Source organism: Pelobates fuscus, chromosome 4 (genome assembly GCF_036172605.1).
Source record: "Pelobates fuscus isolate aPelFus1 chromosome 4, aPelFus1.pri, whole genome shotgun sequence".
NCBI classification, from domain to species: Eukaryota; Metazoa; Chordata; class Amphibia; order Anura; family Pelobatidae; genus Pelobates; species Pelobates fuscus.
Window position 1 is genome coordinate 50,719,310 of NC_086320.1, and position 18,038 is coordinate 50,737,347.

At 41.1% G+C, this 18,038-nt stretch overlaps 1 protein-coding gene across 1 annotated transcript in view; it reads right to left on the reverse strand.

Moving 5' to 3' along the window:
- The window catches only part of DPYS (dihydropyrimidinase), a 359,961-nt gene that overhangs the window by 213,426 nt on the left and 128,497 nt on the right, over nucleotides 1-18,038 (reverse strand). The gene's annotated exons all lie outside the window — the stretch shown is intronic.

Below are 18,038 nucleotides of genomic sequence, written 5' to 3' on the forward strand. Positions count from 1 at the left end.
TTGCAAATTTCCTTCTGCAACAACATGTGACACCTTGCTCAAGCACCGGTAGTAGTCCAGCAGAGCTCCTTATGAACCGGCGTCTTAAAACTTGTTTGGATCGTTTACATCCTGATTTGACAACTGAGTTACAAGAGAAGCAAGAATTGCAATTCAATAAGAACTATAATGCTTCTACTGTCAGAGTATTTGCACCTGACAGTGATGTCTATGTCAGGAACTATGTTTCTGGGCCTAAATGGATACCTGCAAAAGTACTTATGGCCACAGGACCTTTGTCATACAAAGTACGAATTCCTGATGGTAGAATATTACGAAGGCATGTCGATCAGATTCGGGAACGGAGTGATGAGATTGTGCCTGCTGCCGGTCCCAGTCATACTGGGTTTTCTGTGATACCAAATGATGTGGAACCACTGGATGATACAGGTCTCAGTTCTCCAGGAGTTGTTATTGAAGAACCAGTTCTGTGTGGTCCATCTGACAGAGCACAGGAAGAAGGGATGGGCACAACTGAAGGTCCAGGTGAAGCAGTTCCAAACACGGTTTTGGGGCGCCCAAGACGAAATATTAAACCTCCCAGTTATCTCAAAGACTTTGAGGTCTAGGGGGGAGGAGTGTTATGTATTGAGGTTTATGCAGTCCACCTTCCAGTAGATGGCAGCATAGTGAAGTTATGCACTTGTTCTATTGTGTTTAGTCTCTTTGGTGTTATGTCATTATGTGTGTGTACTGAAGTAAAGAGAAGTTCTATTTTACTACAATGTCTGAGAGCCATTTGTGAATATATAACATGCTAATACACTAAACCTACATATGTAACTAAGCTACAGAAACAGTTATACATAACCTGCCATACTACACGTAGTTTAATCAACTATTAACCTAAAAAATTGTGCAGAATATTCCACATGCCAACCAACTGTTAAATGTCTATATGTAAAAAAGCTTGTTGAACTGTTGGGGCATGACGAGCCCACTTGTTATGTTTTCATGCACACTAAAAATAAAGAATTTAAATCTGTAGATCTAAAAAATAGACCTCCTCATAACTTACTTCTTGAGTTAAAAAAAATCCCCCATGAAAGCTTAAAAATAAGTCTAAAATGGCACGATCTCCCTTCCAGATGAAAAATATTGTCTATGTACCTTTTATAAAGGACCAAGTTTGCTACCCAGTTATGTCCTGAAAATATAAAAGAATCCTCCCAATAGGACATAAAAAGGTTGGCATAACTGGGTGCAAACTTGGTCCCCATAGCAATGCCTTCCTTATGTAAATAAAAATCCCCTTCGAAACAGAAAAAGTTATTATTTAAGATCAATTCAATTCACTCCAAAATGAAAACTTATTTGATCCTGTTGGAAAGTCTTGGATTGATTCAAAAATCATTTTACAGCCTCACAGCCCTTTTCATGCTGAATGATCGTGTATAAACTATTAACATCACATGTGACTAGTAGATAGTCTTCATTCCATTTAAAATCATTAAGGAACTGGAGAAGATGCATGGTATCTTTCAAATATGATTTACCCGCTGTAACTAATGGTTGAAGTTGTAGATATATATATTGGGACAGGGGTGATAACAAAGAATCTACCCCTGCCACAATAGGTCTCCCTTCAGGATGTACAGGGTCTTTATGTAATTTTGGTAAGGTGAAGATAAGCGGAATTTTAGAAAATTTTAAATTTAGAAATGTATACTCATTCTTATTTAAAATTCCTTTTTGATGACCCTCATCTATCAATTTACTAAGTTATCCATAACACCTACCCTCCCTTATCTGCAGGTTTTATAACAATCTCTTTATTATTTTTTAGATCTTCTAGCGCTTCCTTCTCTTTCAGGGTAAGGTTCTGTTGAAATTTGTTGAGGGGTCTAATTTTTTTCAGGTCCGTAAGGCAAGCTTTTTCAAACGTTTTCATCCTTTTCTATTTTAAGAAATGTGGAAAGAAGTCTGATTGGGGTTTAAGGGAAGTGTGTTTATAATCATCATCTATCGATAAATGATTTATATTTGTATTTATATTTAAAAAGTTTTTTTTTTTTTTTTTTTAAACATAATTTTCTGATGTATTTATATCCAAAAATGTCTCAAATTTATTTAAACCACAGTTGGGGGCAAATTTAAAACCTTTTCTTAAAATTGCTTGTTCTTTCTCATTTAGCGTATTTTTGAGAGATTTAATATTTTAATAGGTTCTATGGGCAAAATTTAATTTCTCTTAATTTTCTCGCCCTTCCTCTCTCCTCTCTTTCCTCTTCTAAAGACTCTCTTCTTCTCTTTAGTGGTGAATGAGCATTTTTTGCCCGTATTGTATCTCGGTTTGGAGTCTCTAGATAAACATCCTCTCTGACTGAGCTTCATATCTATTTGAAGAAACATAGGTTCTAGATTCCCAAACATTATTATCTGGCCTCCTTTGAGTTTGATTTCTATCCCCCTGTGTTATGGAGTTGAATCTTTCCCTCTGGGGTTTTAGGTATTTTCTGTTATACGGGGAAGATGTTTTTTTCCTTAGAACCACTTCTGACCATTGATCTCTTTACTATTTTTCCTTTCTTGAAATCTCTGAATTTCTCCATGTTTAGCATGAGGAAAGGATTGTCTCTCTGGTGAATCTTTGTTGCCTAAAGAGTTGTTAAAATAATTTCTAAAAAAAATTCCTCCCTGCTTTTTTGGGGTATACTTCCTAGTGGTATATTTTTTGTTGTTATAGGGAACCTTACGAATGTTCCCTCTTCTATAATCTTCACAATCTCTTCTATATTTTTTATACTTAATTTTAAGTATATCCTGCTCTATCTTGTCTAACTTTCTACTAATCTCATTAGTGAGATCTTCAAAGTCTTTTGTACCTACAAAAGGATTAAGCTTCTCTTTTAAACTTTTAATCCATTTATCCAAATTTCTAAGTGTCAATGATCTACATTCGATGACAATCTTCATCATTGTAGAAAATGATTCTAGTGCATTATCCCAAATATTAGTAAAAGTCTCATCATCTTGATCAAAAGTGGGAATTTTACTAAACCTTAGGCCTCTAGGGGTAATTTCCTCTTTAAGGTATTTCTCCAAGTTGTAAATCTCCCACTTGATCTTTAGTTCCCAAATCAACAATTTGTCCAATTCTCCCAATTCTCCATACATGATGTCTAGATTGTCACTAAATGTAATTTGGAATCAGCTCTGCAGATTCATTTGTAGCTTCTTTTCTTGGATAAAACTACTAGCAAGTGTTGAACATTTATGCAAATTATAACAGGTATTAAAAGATACTGTAGTACAGGGATAGGCAACTTTCGGCACTCCAGATGTTGTGGACTACATCCCCCATAATGCTCTTACACCCATATTGCTGGCAAAGCATCATGGGAGGTGTAGTCCAAAACAACTGAAGTGCCGAAGGTTGCCTATGCCTGCTGTAGTATGTCACTGTTTTGCATCTATATTACCAAACTAAAACGACAACATAAAATCCATACACATTGTTACTATTGTAAACAGTGGAACGACTAAGAGTGACAGTTCAAGAAAAGCAACGGATCTGTAGAATATCAGAGAAATTAATTGGTTTGGCACCTATTTTACCCTACTTTCTCTCTCTATTTATGCATTCTCCATAATGCTTTAAATATGTCAGTGAACTTCAGCTTGAAGAGTCCCTTCAAGAGATAACCACATCTCTGTGCTAATCATGTCTGCAGTGATCACTGTGCTTACACCAATGACATATAGAGAACAATAGCTTTTCCAGATATTGCACAGCTGCAAGAGAGCAAGTCTGCACATGGATGAAGGTTTCATTGAGAACGTTTAAGCTAAATGTTAATGTACTATCCTATGAAAAAAGATCTTAGAGATCAAACAATTGATGTAAGAGATTGTGATAAGTCTGCTATGTGAATATACCACTTATTCTTTGTTAAAACTAAAAAAAAAAAAAAACTAAAAAAAAAAAATACTAACATGTCATTCCAGGACGTTATGCCTCCGCATTTAACATTTTTAACCCTGTGCACTGAAGATTCCCATAATAAGCACATGGGCTGCAGGGAATTAAGACACACAAATACATTTTGAATAAGCAATTCTGAAATAAAAATGGTTATCTTCTGGGATTAGATCATAGATGGTAAGATCATAGACCTGTATTCCCTACATCATCTTAGCATTATGGGTCTCCACTGTAATGTACAGTATGTTTAATATTAGCCCCACAGCAATATGTCCCTTTTCCATTACAGCTTCCCTAATATCCATCACATTTCCCCATATCGCATGCAGTCCTTCCAAAGTAGAGTCTACTTTGTCTTATGTATTTTTATATGCTTGACAAGCTTGAAAAAAGGCAGAGTTACCTTTTGTCAAGTCTGGTCAAGCCCTCAGCCATCAATAATTATAGGAAAAATGCTCTTTGTATGGAAGATCCCACAGGATCCTCCATAGACACCAGTGTTGTACCCTTGAGCATACGCGAGAGATTACAACTGACGTTGGCTCCTGGCAGATGAAGCCAGGAGCCAAAAAGGACCTTGCAAAAGAATATGGTAATGCCCATGAGCGAAAGGTTCAGGTAAGTAAAAAATACCTTCCCTTACACCCCCGGGCCACGGTATAGCAAAATATGCAAAGACCCCAGAAGGAACAGAGCCATTCTAATTCAAGACCAAGACAATCGCTGCACATACAGATTCAAACACTATACATAAAATAGGTAACAGAAATATATACCTATGCAGTTGTTAAATGTGTAAACTTATTGTCGTCTTCTTGTAAATACTTGTCTGTTAGTCCACCTATTGCACAGCGCTGCAGACTTTATTGGCACTTTATAAATAATAATAATAACAATTATATCAATATGTTTTTTAGACTTTTTTATGCTTGCAACAATATCCAGTTAATAAATTCATTAAACTCACTATAGCTTCTAAACACAATAACCAATGTGTGAGCGCTAAAATCCCATGCAGATAATATGGCAGCGTTCAAAAATACAATGCACAAGAAATTGTGAAAAGCAAAACAATAGTTACCAAAAAGAACGCGCTAAATTAATCTGTAAATACAAAGAAACAAATAATGGTGCAGACCATCTAGTAATAATAATATGGGGAAAAGGAGTTATATGTAAAAAACTCACATGTCCCAGAGCCCTATCACCCCTGGCTCTGGGTTTGAAATGCTCCTTGAGAGAGGGGATATTCCCACACTGCAGGGTAGTCAGGAGGATATGTCCACTGATGATTCTGTTGTGCTGTATATAAAAGGAAGAAGGGCAGGACCTCCAATTGAATAGTATCACAATTCGTTTTATTGTATAAAATAGGTTAAAAACCCTTACTTTGGATGTGGTGGGTATGAACTCGCAGAGTCACCCACATAAAAGCATAAAACACATGTACTCGAAAAACGCTTCCTGGTTGTAGTCCGGTCACGTGATCGCTTCCGGGTCCGCCCTCCAATGACGTCCGTGTGACGCGTTTCGCCCGCCTCCACAGGCTTCTTCCGACCGGTCGGAAGAAGCCTGTGGAGGCGGGCGAAACGCGTCACACGGACGTCATTGGAGGGCGGACCCGGAAGCGATCACGTGACCGGACTACAACCAGGAAGCGTTTTTCGAGTACATGTGTTTTATGCTTTTATGTGGGTGACTCTGCGAGTTCATACCCACCACATCCAAAGTAAGGGTTTTTAACCTATTTTATACAATAAAACGAATTGTGATACTATTCAATTGGAGGTCTTGCCCTTCTTCCTTTTATATACAGCACAACAGAATCATCAGTGGACATATCCTCCTGACTACCCTGCAGTGTGGGAATATCCCCTCTCCCAAGGAGCATTTCAAACCCAGAGCCAGGGGTGATAGGGCTCTGGGACATGTGAGTTTTTTACATATAACTCCTTTTCCCCATATTATTATTACTAGATGGTCTGCACCATTATTTGTTTCTTTGTATTTACAGATTAATTTAGCGCGTTCTTTTTGGTAACTATTGTTTCACTATAGCTTCTGTATATATATATATGTATGTGTGTGTGTGTGTGTGTGTGTGCGTGTGTGTATGTGTGTATGTATATATGTGTGTATATATATATATATATATATATATATATATAAATATATGTGTGTATATGTGTATATATATGTGTGTGTATGTATATATATGTGTGTGTATATATATATATGTGAGTATATATATGTGTGTATATATATATATATGTGTGTATATGTGTATATATATGTCAGGGTACCTGAGGTCTCTGCCTCCGAGAGAGGTAGAGACTTAAACGTTTATCCGTCCGGACGCCAGGTTTCTCCTGTTCCTCGCGGTCGACCCGGTCACATAAACGCCGGCCGCAAGGGAGTCACTTCCTTATGTAGCATGGCGCCCGGAGACCGACGTCATGACGCCAATCCGGAACGACCTGTCACTCAATCCATTGGAGACTAATCAGGACTCGTCGGAGGCGTGTCTATCCCCCTAGCCAGGGTATTTAAACATACTTCGCCCTGTTGCTCATTGCCCTGTCGTGGTTCTAGCCTGTCTAGTCACACAGTGCTCTGGTGTTTTTCAGTTATCCTTTTGGTTCCGACCCGGCTCGTTTGTCTTACTCTGTTTACCTCTGTTATCCTTGACCCGGCTTGTTACTCGCTTACCTGTCCTCTCGTTCCCTCGACCTCGGCTTGTCTCTGACCATTCTCTATACTCTCCGTACGTTAGTCCGGCCATTCTAAGGTCCGGTATACGTACCCTGTACCTGTTTGTACTTTGCGTGTTGGATCCCTGTCCCGATCCTTACAATATATATGTGTGTGTATGTATATATATGTGTGTGTATATATATATGTGAGTATATATATGTGTGTATATATATATATATATATATATGTGTGTATATGTGTGTATATATATGTGTGTATATATATATGTATTTGTGGTCGGGGCAATATTGCCGTAATGGTTAGAAAACACAGAATTATTAATAAAAATTGGTTGTGGTGTGCCGGAACCGACAACGCAGTAGGCCTGTAATAAAGAGGGCCCACCTTAGAGAATGATATGAAAAGAGGGAGTGGTGGGAGGGGCAACTCGCCAGACCAATTACATTATGTGAGAGAGGATTGGAGGCCCTTAAAAGCCCAAGGGACCCAAGCCCCTCCCACAACTACAGGCCCAGCCTTTAATAAACATCATAGTTAATAGCACCACTCGGTTGTGGTGTGCCAGAACTGACAATGCACTAGGCCTGTAATAAAGAGGGCAAAAAGAAGTGTTCCATACAAAATGTATTTGTTCTACAATACCTCAAAATTACTTGTAAGAGTCACAAAAAGCCTGACTAATCTGTTTAACCGGTTCTGGTATACATAATGTATAAGTGGATGATTTCCAGCATCTATTGCCTTGATGATATGTACTGGAAAGTGATGGGAGGAAAGAGTGGCCTGTATAGTGTGTGAGTTAAGGCCAATTATTGTCAAAAGCATACGAACACAAAGCATACATTTGGCAGTAGTGAGTGTGGAACTGTGTAAATCTAGTATTGGTTAGTGTGGTTGTTTGTGAATGGTGCGGAAATAGTTATCCAAAACCTTAACTGGGAACCATTTGTTATAGGTAGGGTAGAAGGGTATGTCGACCCGGCATCCCATCTGGCTGGTTTAGAGTGGGGAAGTGAAAGGATGTGGTGAACTATAGATTTATGGATATTTAAAGTTTAAAGGTAATCTGTGGAAGTAGATAAAATAGAGGTGAGCTAGGTATATGACGGTTTTAATTACCATATTGATGACAGGTTCGGAAGGTGACATGACTCATAAGTCAGATAGTGATTAGAAAAGTTTGCTATGGAATGGATAAACTCTTAGAGGGTAATGTTGTGTCAGATTTTGGATTCCTTTTAGTAAGGTTTAATTTGGTGGGATGATCGGAATCCTGTTTTGTTAGTGTGTTGTATCAGCATGTGATGTTGAATGTAAGGTAGAGTTTGTTAGTGTTAAATTATATATATTTTTTAAATTTAAGGTAGCAAAAGGACGTAAACTCCAATAAATACTCAGTAGCATGTAGTAGCAAGTAGCATGTCATGAATTTGAATAATTGGCTATGAATTTGATGAAAATCCCGATCGTATGATATTATTAGTGTTAACCGTGAGTGCTAGGTGGGTAAGATTCAGTGCGTGTGATAATAACACATTTAATCCATTAATATGTCTCGGACTGGAGGGGCAGGAGTAGCCAGACAGGAAGCGGTGGGCAGAGTATCGCGGAATGCCCGCAAGTGGAGATGAGACAGGTGATCAGCCGATACCTTAGTGATCCCAAGGATGTGAATATAAGGGACTATTTACTATTTTGGCCACATATGCGGAGTACCACAGTGGTTTCTTTTTTTGGGGGGAGCTGTCTTCAATTGTGTGGAAATCATCTAAATAGTATATAACAGTCAGGCATCTGCACACATCAAGTAGCAACCAGCACAATGTTTCCGCAAATTATCAAATATCTTGGGGCTACCTTGGAACTAAACGTACTCCGGGAGAAAATAATATAAACCATGCCACTTAATGCCATGCAGATGCCAAAGTGAGGGGTAATAGAAGAATAGTTTGAATGCATATGACAATATCAGATTTATTGAGCCATGCACCCGTCCAAGTTTCAAGAATAGCGAAGAGAGCACTGTCCATAATGGAGCATTGCAAGGAGATACCTTCAGAGGGTATGAGAGAGTTAAAACTAGGAACCATGGAGGAATGTGATGCTGATTAGTCAACAATCAATCTGTTTTTATGTGAGGATTTACCATTGACTATAGGATTTGTCCCCCAAGAAGTAAAATGGGGAGAACTAAAACGCCTGAAAATATTTCCTGTTCCAACTCAGTCTTTATCAATTATCCACCGATTCTGGATCTGCTAGTGCTGCCTGCAAATTATTGCATTCCAGCTAAGCAGATGGCAAGTGTATGATACCATTGTGAAAGCCCCGCAATAACCAATCAAAGAGAAAGTTAACCAATTGTTTTGAGGGTTGGTACCATAAATAGTTCATCAAAACACATAACCTGTAAGGTAGGTTTTAGGGAACATTGTATTTGGGCACCTATACTTGGCATGAGTCCGGAAGCAGCAGGAACAAACGTGCAATAACCTGCAAGAACCGAAGCCGCAAGTGCCTGCCTTGAAATTATTGCATATTTGGGACTTGCCCAAAAAGACAATGTCCCTACCCAGCTTATACTTAACTACCTTACCAGATTTTGCAGGTGTGTAAGGAACCGAGTGGCCCCATGAGACTTCTGCCGTGTTAGGGCACAAATTCGTTGAGTGTGACGTGGATGTGCAAACTGCACAAGCGAGAGACCTAAGGCCTGCAAAGCATCTGCAGAATAACTCAGTATCTAGTCTACTCCAATCCTACTGAAGTTAAACCGAGTCAGAGCTGCAGCCACTTTTGCTGAAAATGAAAGGTGGTAATCATAGAAGGCCGTACCACCGTACTTGTGCCCCAAATCCTCATCATGAGCATATTCACATCCAGTTCCTCTCGTTTCTTGGGATAGACAGAGTAATACCCATCCCTATATTTGGAAACCTGAGACATACTGAAATATAAACTTACCATTAGTGTAAAACCAAACTGGTACTGGCAGACTAGCTATTGCCAAGGGGTGAAAAATTCCACTAAAAGGGTGACAAATAAGGCTCTAACTATGCATTGGCCCAAGGGTATTTTGAGGCCACCGAATGTTGGCCTCTCGGTTACAAATAAAGCAGAAGATAGTATGGGAGTGACAGGTGAGGGCCTCTCTATGCAACCATGCGAGGTGGATAACTATGCTTTGGACCGATGGGGATATACTTTTAAATATGAGGATGGGTGTTGGCCTTCGGGACCACTAGCCTCTGGCATAGAGGCCAGAAAATATACACTATTGGAAACCTGGATTCCTAATAGCCAGTAACGCAGAGCAATACACATACCTATATTCGGGAACCTGAGACATACTGAAATATAAAATTACCATTAGTGTAAAACCCAACTGGTACTGGCAGTCTAGCTATTGCCAAGCAGCTAAAAATTCCACTAAAAAGGGGTGACAGGTGGGGCCCTGCTATGCGTTGGCCCGAAGGGAATTTTGAGGCCACCGAACATTGTGGCGGGTTGTCGGCCTCTCGGTGACCATTAGAGTGGAAGATAGTATGGAAGTGGCAGGTGAGTCCCTCTCTATGCAACCATGTGAGGCGGATAACTATGCGTTGAACTGATGGGCGTATACCTCCGAGTATGAGGATGGGTGTTGGCCTTGCGGGACCACTAGCCAATGGCATAGAGGCCGGAAAAACAAACTATTTGGACACCTAGATCCCTGAAATCCTGTACTCTCTGCTAATAAGTATTATGAACTTAGTAATTGTAAATGTCCTAACTGGGACAGTGAGAATCTGAAATGATGATTCTCTATAGGAGTAGAGTAAGGAGGGTGGGGGTAGTAACGTATGGCAACCTAAAGATGAAACTGTAAAATAGTATCTGAGGATGTGGTAAAACATGTGGGCCAGATCGTGGACCCAAGTGATATAGAGTAACCTACCCAGATTGCTAGACAAAGTATAATTTGGCACATGCTGCCACATATTGATGAACGCCTTGTGATTTGAAACAGGCTGGCCAGATATTGTCACCTAAAAATGACAATCTTGAAGTGTTTGCCAAACTGGACCAATTCCCGTGAATAACAGTTCTGAACCCGGGTAGAACATTAACAAGACATTTAGATGTTAACCAAATAGCAGGTTATAGTACAAGTTTTAAAATAAACTTCCCCTCTTATCCACAATTACAATATACAAACTCCAAATATAAACTGTAATATCGTCCATAACCAGTAGAAGGCACCTTAACCTAAAATCAGTCAAATATAAATTAAATTCGTTCTATTCATATAGTTGCTGGATTTCGATATAACAGACAATCGGGAGGAATCGTGCAAACATCCTATGCTTTAAACAAGTGCTCGTGCATTTCATACAAACGCTTAACACAAGTATGCATCGGCTAGCGTATGCTAAAGGATCCGAAAGAGGGTCCTTGTTCGTGCGGTTGAAAGAACCAAAAGCCCCTACTAGACAGAAACTGAGTAATGCATACTTGTGTTTGTATGCGCCAACTGCTGAACACGGACGTAACCATACAAATTGGTAAGTATTGAAAGAGACCGTTATGACGCCAAACTAACACGACCAAGGCAAGAGTTTGGGCCTTACTTACGGTTCAAATGAGCACTTCTGGGTTAGTCTCCGAGCAACCTGGAGGAGGAAGCGAGTTAGAAGCATTCGGTGAGCGGTCAGGTAAGTAGAACCAGACGGACAGGAGCCAGGAACCAGGACCACGAGGACACAGGTAAGAAACAGCAAAATGGCAACTTGTGAGTGACTGGAAGTAGTCACACTCAACTTGCCAGACCAATAATGGTATGTGCCATGCTACAAACAGAAACCCCATCCGAGACACCCCTTTTCATGGGAAAATGGGAGGCTGCCCTCGGCAACACGCTTACAGATGCGGAATGGGAATCCATCTGCTACCTCACACACCATTGCTCCACACATAGTAAAACACAGGAAACAGCCTACAAGTTGCTAACACAATGGTATAGGACACCACATCTCCTCCACCACATAAACCCAGACCACTCCAGACTATGCTGGAGATGCAAACGAGAGGAAGGCACTATAAAACACATCTGGTGGGATTGCGCGATGATCAAACCATACTGGAAGAGGATACACAACATGCTAGAGAAATTCACGGACGCGCCACCCCCCCTGGAACCGGCCGCAATGCTCCTGCACCACACTTCAGTTCCCCACTCTAAGTACAAAAAATCCATGACCATTAGAATACTTAATGTGGCCAAACGAGTGCTCCCCCAATTCTGGAAACAAACCGTGACACCTCCGCTCACGACCTGGTTCAGCCAAATGGAGGAACTCAGGACAATAGAGGAGCTGACTATGATGGCCAATACTACCCCAACGACCTACATGGACATATGGACGTACTGGATCCTAGAGACAGCGAAGGAAGGGTTCCAACTGGAACTCAGAACCGACACTGACGAACACTACAGCACAGACAGATAGGACTCAGAACACACACTCCAGACTACAGAAGACGACTGACAGATGACTAACCCAGACCTCCCCCTCTTTCCCCCCCCCCGACTAATCCCCCTCTTGCTAACGACCCGAGTGATACAACTGCCCGAACCCACTCTACCGCACCAACCGCAACAAGGGATAGTCGGACCCTGAACAGAAACACACATGAAACCACACTAACCCCCCCGATCTATCAGGGATAACACCCCTATAACACACACGATGAATGAACACAATAACCCCCGACAAGCTCGGGTGGGACACGAATATACACACAACCACCCATTCAGCACAGTGGAACCTCATACCCACAACACAGACACACCCCTAAATAAGCACATGACACACAAACAGTAACGGTGGGGAACACATAAACCCATCAAGGGCAAAACCGCACAACCTAGGACAAAGGGCCCTATGAGACGCCCGACAATTGAGGTTAGAAGAGAGGCCTGCGAGACCCAACACATACACAGTACGAACCACAATTACAATGTATGAACCGAATGATAGCTTGTGAACACCGAAACACAGGCGGTGCTTGTGTAAGATATCAGTGATATAGCGAACGCACCGAGGTTATTGTATTTATAAAAGGCACAGATAACAGTGCTTACTCCATACGCACCGACAAAGTATAAATTGTTACCTAACCTTCACCAAAGACGGTTACTGTGAATGTGGTTTATTTCAATTATAACACGTATAAAAACTTGTATTATATGAGGTACATAAAACCCGATAATTGGGACCTGCGAGTCCGTCAACGCTGTGGGCCTGCGAGCCCGAACTGACACTTTTTGTTTTGAATATTTTTATTGTTTCCCAAAGAAGTGCATATTGCAAACTGGTTCGTAAAGAGGCAAGCGGTTGCCCACACAGGGGCAGAAGCAGTAATTTATAACATTCATTAAGGTGAACAGTCGCCTACGTAGAGGCTTAATTGTTAGCGTATAGGGAGAAATGCAGATTATCGCCTGCGCAGAAGCGTATTGATCAAAACATATAGGCGTACTTAAACTTTGCAAGGATACACTTATAATCATTACAACATGAACTGCATAGGCTGAGCTAATGCGCTATTTGTTTTGATTTAAGTACCGGTATTTTATGAACACAGAACTGTACTGCTAACTTACACCTGTATATACTTAGGGCGTTAACGTAAAGAGGAGCGGTTTGCGCAAATTAAGCTGTAGTATGTGCGTCCATGAATCATGCCGACTGAGCTGTATAATGCGGATATCCGGCTATTAGGTAAGCAAAAAAGGGATATAAGCTGTAAGGTGATCAATATTAGTCAATATTAAGCTGTAGCGCGTAAGAGCTCTGTAGCCTACATATCGTGTTCATAAATAAGTGAAAAAATAAATAAAAAAATTATACCAAAGCAATTAAACGTTTCAACAGTACCCCCAGCAATTTCGGTACAAGTAATAATAAACAGTTTGCGGCATCAAACTCCCAACCCGCTTAGGCATGTCGCTTAAGTGGAAGCTAAGTCCTATACTTAATGCATGTGTCTGTAGCAATATAATGGTATCACACTATTATTTTAGGTTGCAGCAACTCAATTAGAGGGCAACTAGCATCAGTGTAGTGGCATATCAGAGAAACCTGGCTTTTCATAAAGTCTTTAAGAACTTAAGTACATAGGTTAACTAACTACATAACTGCGAACATGTAGATAAAAATATGAACTATAACCGGCCAGGTTAGTCCGCATGGCCATCTGAGGGGAGTCTCTCATGGCGCTGCAACCATACTGTCCCTGGGTCGCCAGGCCCCCTTCCGTCCTCCCTATGCCAATCTCCGTCCGCCGGTTGGGCCCTCCGCGGCCCTGTGGGCACTCAGAAGTGCTGACCGTCTGTTGGGCCCCACCACAAGACCACGAGCCGTCTGCTTCCTGCACCTCCCCGGCTCCGCGGAGGTCCCTTAGAAAGTACACTCCTGTGTCTCATCCGGTGCCGGCCACACACTCCGTCCAGTGTCCGTCCCACTCGACCACCGGTCCATTGAAAGAGACAGCGCGCTCCCACCCCGCAGGGCTCACAGCATCGGGAACAGGGCTCTCTGGGGACCCCACAAACCCAGAGGCCTGGGTGTCCGTTTCTCCAGTGGCCAGGGACCGAACACAAAGGAGTCATCCAGTGCCTGGCTCTGCCAGGGGCCTGCATGGGCCGCCCATGCCGGACCCTCTGGGTGCTTCTCCGTCTGGAGTAAGTTTCCGGGCGGGCCTCTTTCCTTAGCCTTGCCCGTTCAGGAGGACGGTTTGGGCCCCTTGCGGTAACTTCCGCCTTGAGTAGTGCCGTCTCCTTGAGGCCGGGATTTCCCCCCCGGCCAGGGGTGGGGAGCGGAGCCGGACCACCTTCCACCACGGTGTGGTCTTCCATGTAGGTATTATGGCCAGTTTACGGTTGTCTCTGGGTTTGTGGTCTATTATAGGTGCAGCCGATGGGCTTTCCCCATCCATGCTTATGGCAGTGACTAGGCCTGTAACAGGATTCTTGGAGTTCCCGGCCCGCTATTGGCCTCAATTTGGTGTCGCCGTAAAGCTTGGGTGCTTCTCAGTTATTATGTGTCGAGTATCCTTGCTTCAGGATGGTCCGTGTGTGGATTTGTAGCTGTTTTCCTGGGCTCAGGCCCTGAGGCCCTGCTGCCTTCCAGCTCGGCGGCCCGGCCTGGCCCCCCCCAACTGACACTTTTTGCAGTAACTCGCCTTGGAGACCTGCGAGTCTCACTGTTTCCAAACACTTGCACAATGAATAAATAACAATTATATTCACAAAAAAATAATAATGGTGTGTGACAGAGGATTGGACGCCCGTAAAAAGGGGACCCAAGCCCCTCCCACAACTACAGGCCCAGCCAACCTTAAATATATATATATATTTATTTAATTTTTTTTTATGTATTTTTATTGTTTGGAGGGGGGTGACAGGAAGGCGCCTTAGAATTCCATACTAACAGGCACCTGTCATGTAAATCCAACCCTGGGTGAGGCTGGTGGTTGCTGTGAGAGTTGTGGGGTATTATGCTTAAGAAAAGATCAACTCCAATATGAAGTGAATGGACTTCAAGTCACATTTGTTTAGCCCTCTTATAGTTTATATATAACATACAGAGACATCTATATAGAAGTTTTGCCATCATTTTAAATGTCAGGCTACCTAAATGGACTTCCAATGTGAAGACTTTTGGTGACCACACAGGGTTCTATGCATAACAGATCTGAATAGTTTAAATTTTAAAATATAAGGGGCACTGTTATTGGGTCGCCATATAAGTTGGATGTAGGAAAGCAAAACTTTTTTGTTAGTCCCACTTTGTATTTTTTTTTTGCTTGCCAGATTACGCTAACACAGAGTTGATAGTGTAGCAGAGCTGCATTCCTGGGACCGAAATATCTCAGCTGAAGTCCTCTCGAGCTGGAACAAAGCACTGCTTATTGAATATTGCCCATTCCCCCAGTAACTGGGCGACACACAGTTCTGGTAGTCAACTGAGTTGTATTATGCCACACTCTGATTTTTATGCACAGACCCCCAGCATGGGGTCTCCGTTCAACATAAAACAAACCGCTCCCAGGTGTCCCTGTGTCTGGGAGATAATTGAGTCCAAAACCAGTAACTTAATTATCTCTCATTTACAGGGAAACACATATGAAATATACAAATCACCCCCAAAATACACTCACTACACAGGAACCCCACAATTCTTATTTCCACGAATAAACCGGATCTGAGCGCCGAAGTTGTCCAAATAGCGCTCAGATTCCTTCAGTAGAACGGAATCGCCATTCGGGTGAAGTACTGACCGTCCGGCCACGAGGTGGTAGCCTAAAAAGAAAAGAGGCAATGACCGGTCCAGTTTCGGGATTTCCTTTGCAAATACCCATGAACACTCCCCTTGGCTTTTAGGGAGCAAATGCACCCCCTGTTCGGTAGTACCTTTCTCCCAAATGACGTTCTTCTAACTGGACTGGGAGAGGAATGAGCAACAGTACAGTTTTCCCCAGTGTTCGCTGGATCGCATAGCAGCCACAGAGTTCCAGGCATTCGATGACCATGTACTGCTGCCTGTGTTTGGGAGACAAAATGGCCACCATTCACTAGAGCATGTGTGTTCGGTTATACGAATGGCAACCACCCAGGGAAAGCACTTGAACTAAATGCTCCTTTGAAGTTTACGACCCAGGGGTGGTCGGTGTTCCAAGGGTATAAAAGGGGTGGACTACAAATCTTCCATTTGGGAAATGAACAGGGGCTACGAACAATCGTACAGAACAACATAAGTTCTATACAACGGACCCAGTCTGCTACATAAGGGTACGTTCGGGAAACTCCAGACCAGATAAAGGCAACCGATTGAGATAGGATCAATTAACCTGTCTATCAATTAACCTGTCTATTCACTGATTTTCTCTTTTGATACTTTTTCATAGCTTTTCTGTCTCTTTAAGAGGAAATTTATGATTTTCATATTCCCAAGGCCAGTTTCTGATGTTGCCAGGGTAACCTTGACTGAAAATGTTTTTTCAATGTTCTCCTGGCAACTGCCATTCAGGAAACATATGATTATTACTTTGGGTCATAATAAAATCCCCTTATACATGATTATTTAGATTTACTCTACAGTTATGCATGCTATGCTTAATTAACTAAGCAAGGAGTTCTAGTGATTTTACAGCCAACTTGAAATATTTAGGCCAATATAGCTGATTTAGAAAGATATTTTCATAAAATATTTGAAGCTTATTTTTAAATGGGAACGTCATTTTGCCTGCCGGTTGAAAACAAAGCACAATTTACTGTTTAGTAAATACATCCTTATAATAACTATTGATCTATACTATTTGCTGATCTATACGGATCACACGAAGCATGAATAGAGTATGTAAAATCTCTGCAACCACCCAAATGCCATTCATTTATTATTTAATATTTTTTCATTTCCGCATCTTTACGTCAAAATCCTTTTTACTATTTGGCATAATAAAGAATTCACCACCAGATCAACATAGACTCAGACTGCTGTAGAGGGAATCATGGTAGCCATAATTATATTCTCTATTCACTCGTTGATGTCCATTTCCGGGTTGAAGAAATAGCCTGTTTTGTCTACCGTTTGGTCCTTAACCATTTTTTCCAACTTCTGAAAGTAACTGTTTTAATTACATGGCAGATTTGGCAACTAGTAAATTAATCTGTAAGTGTCTTACAGCATTTTATAGGTGTATGAGTGATCTCTGACTTTTCATTTCTCCTGTATGAGGCAATATAATAAATATTCAATGTACATTTTTTCTTATTAAAGTACTATGTAAATGTTTCAGAAGCTTGAAATCTCAATAATAATAAATTTTTTTGAAGTAACATCATTCGTCATATATTTGTCGTTTGCATACTGGACAGTAGGTGGAGCTGTAGGAAGTATTTATAATTATAGAATGAGATACATTTGTCTGTTTTGTATGAATCTGATTCTAACTCTGAAGACCTGTTTTTGTGTATCTCACTTTATTACTACTAGTTTAATACTCTACATTCATGTGAGTCCTACTAAAGTTCTTTCGGCAAGCATAACACAATTTGTAAGATTTGATTTTAAATTTAAAACAGAGTTGAATATATGCATATTTATTTAATTATTTATGTAGTGTAAAATGAGACTTAAAATACCAATAATGTGCTCCATGATATAATGTGTAGACAAAGATCACATTATAATTTTATGTAGCTTTTAAAGGAACACTCGCAAAAGTTTGCTGTAGTGGTTATGGTACCAGGGGTGCAATGGCACGTGATATAGAAAATTCCGTCCATTGTAAGAAGTCACACTATTTTTGAAAA